The sequence below is a fragment of the Athene cunicularia genome (assembly GCF_003259725.1).
Source record: "Athene cunicularia isolate RWA chromosome 9 unlocalized genomic scaffold, athCun1 chr9_part1, whole genome shotgun sequence".
NCBI classification, from domain to species: domain Eukaryota; kingdom Metazoa; phylum Chordata; class Aves; order Strigiformes; family Strigidae; genus Athene; species Athene cunicularia.
The window spans coordinates 11415918-11420414 of NW_020799110.1; positions in this window are offsets into that span (position 1 = coordinate 11415918).

Sequence of the window (4497 nt, forward strand, 5' to 3'; positions counted from 1 at the left end):
GGGGGGGGCGCTGGGAGCAGCAGCACACTGGCTCTGGTCTCCCTGGTGGCATTGGGCTCTGTCCTGGTTTTTCGAGGTAAGGACATGGGGAAGCCCTGGGTTCACCGTACCACGCTGCTCACTGCCTTTGCTGAGCAGTGAGTGCGTGTGGTTCCCAGGGCAGGGCTGAGCTGGCCTCCTCGCTTGGATATAAACACAAAAATAGGGGGAGTGGAGGGAGACTCCTGTTTTTCCAGTTTGGACTCAAGAAAGATTCATATTTTTTTGTTTGAGAAGGAAAAAAAAAAAATTAAAATTCCCCTGGTTTGGGTTTGTTCCAGGCAGAGCGTCTGCCTTCTGCTGGCCCCATGCCCAGAAACTGCTGTGAAATGGAAATAGCCCAACACAAGCCTTTGAGCAGAGAGAGCTTCCAGCAGGTAAAATGTGAGCGAGCTGAGGCAAAGCCCCGGGTGACTGCACCGTGGGCCTGTATCAAGGGGCAGATGTGCTGAGCCACAAGCCGTTTGCAGATGTTTTACTTGAATCTCTCAATAGTCATCCCCAGGGAACTGGCACTTGTCTGGATCCCATTCTCTATTGCCCCAGCTCTGGGAGATGAATAGGATGCACAGAAATGCCTTGTGCAAGGAGGAGCTTCCCTCTCTGGGCTGTTTCCATAAATGTCCTGCAAAGCCTTCCCAAGCACTGTGGGGCAATGCAGGGAGACTTGCAGTTGCGTGGGGTGGTGACATGTGCTGGCTGCTGGCCTGGGATTGCTGAGTGGGATCACCTGTAACTTCTCCCCAGGTTGACTTCCCCATGGGTTATAAAGGCACTTGCATGAACTGCTTTGAAATGCCTCCCTGTTCCTATCTTACCAGCTTTCTCTGTCCTGATGGAAAGAGGAGGGTGCTCCCAAGCTCCCCTATTGCCACCTGGAGTGCTCCACATCTCCCTCACCTGGTGCCTCTTCTTTATCTCATACCAAATGAGTTCTCTTTGTTTCAGTCCCACTTTTCTCCCTCACACCATTTTTTCCAGGGTTACGCTTGTTCCTCCTGCTGAGCAGAGCTGGAGGGGAGTCCTGCCTGGCCTGGAGGCTCTGGGTGGCTGTGTGGGTTTGCTGGGGGCTCACGGGCCTGCCAGAAGGGACATCCCAGGGCAATTGGCTTCTTCTGGAAATAGAAAAGACCTTTTTCTCTGAGGGTACCAGGAATGATTGCTTTGAGGAATACTTGAAGGTCACAGGGAGACTAAACACTGTACATACGAAACTCTCCATATGAGTCACCCAGACTTTTCCTTGTCACAAACCCCAGGCAACGGCACAGCCTCACCCAGGAGGGATTTTCTGGGTTATCATCCACCATCAGTCAGAGTGGCAAAGGGTGTGTCCAGGGGCCTATGCCAATCCCTGCAGCATCCCACCTCCAGAAAGGATACCTCCCAGAGAAGAAATCCTGTACTCTGCCAGGCACCACTGACTTTCACCCCTGCAGCCCATCGTGTCTTGAGCTGCCTGTTTCAAGGTGCAGGACGTAGGCTGGCGTGTGGCCACTCAAATTAAATGCCATCTGTCGCAGCAAGCCCTGCACCCACTTCATGGGCTCTCCTCTGGGCATGGTCAGGTAGATAATGAAGAAAAGGTTTAATTAGGATACCACACAGACCCATCTCATTTGATGTCCTGTCTTAATCAGGGCATGGGGAGAGTTTTCTCCAGCCACTGGGTATCTGAAGTGAGGTATGTGATTGGGAAGAGAGAGGACAGGTCCTGTGCGCCTGGCCCAGCTGGATTGCCATCCATCAGCTGCTCTGTGGTACCTGCTGGGGTGGCTCTGGCTGGCAGCAAGCAAATGCAGGGGAGCAGTGTAATGGGGTGAGGTGGGCACTGGTGGCAGGGACTTTTGCTGGTACTGATGGGGTGAGGTGACCTTTGCTAGTGCAACATGGGGATGCTCAAGAGGTTTTAAGCAGCGCCTAGACCTGGGATGGCTAAATTTGCCTTTTTTTTTTTTTTTTTCTGTCACCTTTGCCATGCCAAGACCACTGCTTGGGCCATGTCACAGCTGAGCTGTGATGCCAGGGGAGCAAGGCTGGGGCTGGGGAACTCGGGGCCACATTTGATGGCTTTTCTAGCTCATTTCCCCCCTCTCTGGGCACCTGCAGTGTGTTTGGTTGGAGGTCCTGGAGTTTTTCTGGCAGCAGATTCCTGCACAAGCCATGGGTAAAACTTTTCCTCTCTGGTCTGTGCTTGGCTGCTGCTTTTATCTGGTGAGTACCAAATGCAGGGCTCATCTCAGACCCTTCTCTGTGTCCCAAGATCTCCTGGGAGAGATGCAGCAGGCAGGGCAGGATGTTCTGCTGAAATGCTGGGGTTTCAACCCCAAGCCCCAAATTAAGGTTGACATATGGGTGATTCCCACAGCCCTTCCCAAAGGGGGGGTGAGTTTGCCTTTAGGCTTCCCTCCAGGGCCTTGCAGACAGAGCCATTGAGTAAATGAGCTCCAAGTATCCCACATTAAGTAACCCAAGGTCAGGTGTCCCACTGAGGGATAAAAGCTGGGACCCCTTGCAGGTAGGGGCAGTGGCTGTCTGTGAGGGGGATGCCCTGTGCAGAGTTCCCTGTTGGGGAAGGACCTCCTGCCTCCCTGGCACTGGGCTCCAGTCAGGTCTGGCTTTTGTAAACACGGGCTGTGTAGAGATTCAGTGTGTGGCTTTCCTGGTCTTATGTGTTTGGTTTGTTGACTCAGTTGTCTCCCGTCCCTTCTATGGGAGACTGCATTTCACCATTTATTCCCCCCATTGTTGGTCGTGCAGTGTCGTTGTTGGGGTCAGTGGGATTGATGTTGATTATGTATAATCTGACTTGTTTGTACCCCCAGCGCTCACCCATGTACTGACCCTTTTGTATCAAATACAATTTGGTTATTGGTTCATCTTTATGCTGGCTGTGTCCTTTATGCTAGGCCTAATAACTGGCAAAACACCTGCTTAGCTGCACCCACAGAGATGTGCTTCGGGAGCCAGTGTAACCCCATTCGGGACAGACATTGCAGCCTTTTGTCACCATCTAGTGGAAACACCCAGCCGCGACCAGGCACAGGCCATCTGGGGACACTCACTCCCTCACCTACAGTCCCCGTGGGGGTGTCTCCCTGGCTGGTCACCCATTTTGCCGGGCTCTTGTCCCTTGCAGCCCAGCCCTGGGAGCTCTGGGCTAGGGAGAAGCAGAGGGAATAAGTGTCTGCTGCGCCAGAAACTGCAAATCCTTGGCAAATCCATCCAGGGGTCTCCATTAAACCAGCTAAATTCCCTTTAACTGGGGAATTAGATGAACACTCTCAAACTGCAGATATGCTACAGGAAGCGACAGCCATAAAAGCACCTAAAATGCATCTACTCCACAACTAGAGCTGTTAAGCCTGCTCTTTTGGCCAAATTACTCCTCACTGATGCTGCTCTGCAGACCTCCCTTGGCCCTGAAATTCCTGGTGGTGCGTGCAGAGGAGTAGGGCTGTGCTGTGCCACTGGGACAGCCTTGCAGTGTGGTGTCCCCCCAGAAAAAGGCTGGCCTCCCTCCTGCTCCAGCATCCTCCTGCCCAGTGCTAGGGCTGCCCGAAGGTCCTGAATGTGGGTGGGATACAGGGAACAGCCCAGCCTACATGCTAACATCTGCAGTGCCCTGGCTACCTTCCTCCCCATGGCACTTCTGGCCCTTTACAGCCACAGCAGCGGCTGGCAGGGTCGGGCCATATATCCATCCCTGCTCAGCGGTGCGTGGGTTAACACAGTGCATGGATTAACACAGCGCTGTGGGCAGCGTTGGTTCTCGCCCCTCCGCACGCAGGTGCTGTGCTCCTTCCCCTAACCGCTGGGTCCTGCCACAGGCTCAGAGGTGGCAGCACCAGGGACAACCTGCCAGTGCTGAGCACGCCGCTGGGAGAAGAGATGGAGCACAGGCCATGCCGAGATGTCCCCTGCCAGGGTTGGGAATCGAGACTGGCCAGCTGCCAGCTCAACCCTTTCCTGATCCCACCGCTGGCACTATGTTATTAGACACATGCAATGTCCCAGCTGACAAAACTGCCCCTGGCTGAAGCAACAGTTGTCCCTTTCCCATGGCAAACCAGCCTTCCCACAGCACGGAGAGGAACCAAGGCCAGCCCCGGCACTAGCAGCAGAGCTGTACGAGCAATACAGGATTTTGCTGCACCATGTGCAGGCATGGTAAGGAGAGTGCAAACAATTCTTGCTTCAGACAATTAAAAATTCCTACCTGGCCTCTACTTCCTCCATCTCCATCACCCCACATCCCCGTGGGCCACGCTGGGTCTGTGTTGATGCTTCCCCTGGGCACTCAGAGACAGCTCCTGCGCACACTGAGGGACATGTGCCAGGTGTTGCTGTCTCACTTGCAGAGTCCAGCTGCCCTATACAAGGGGTTTCCCCAGGCGGGATCCCCTTCTGCCTGCATATATGACCAGGGCTGGGGCGTGGGCAGCGTCCCTCTCTGTT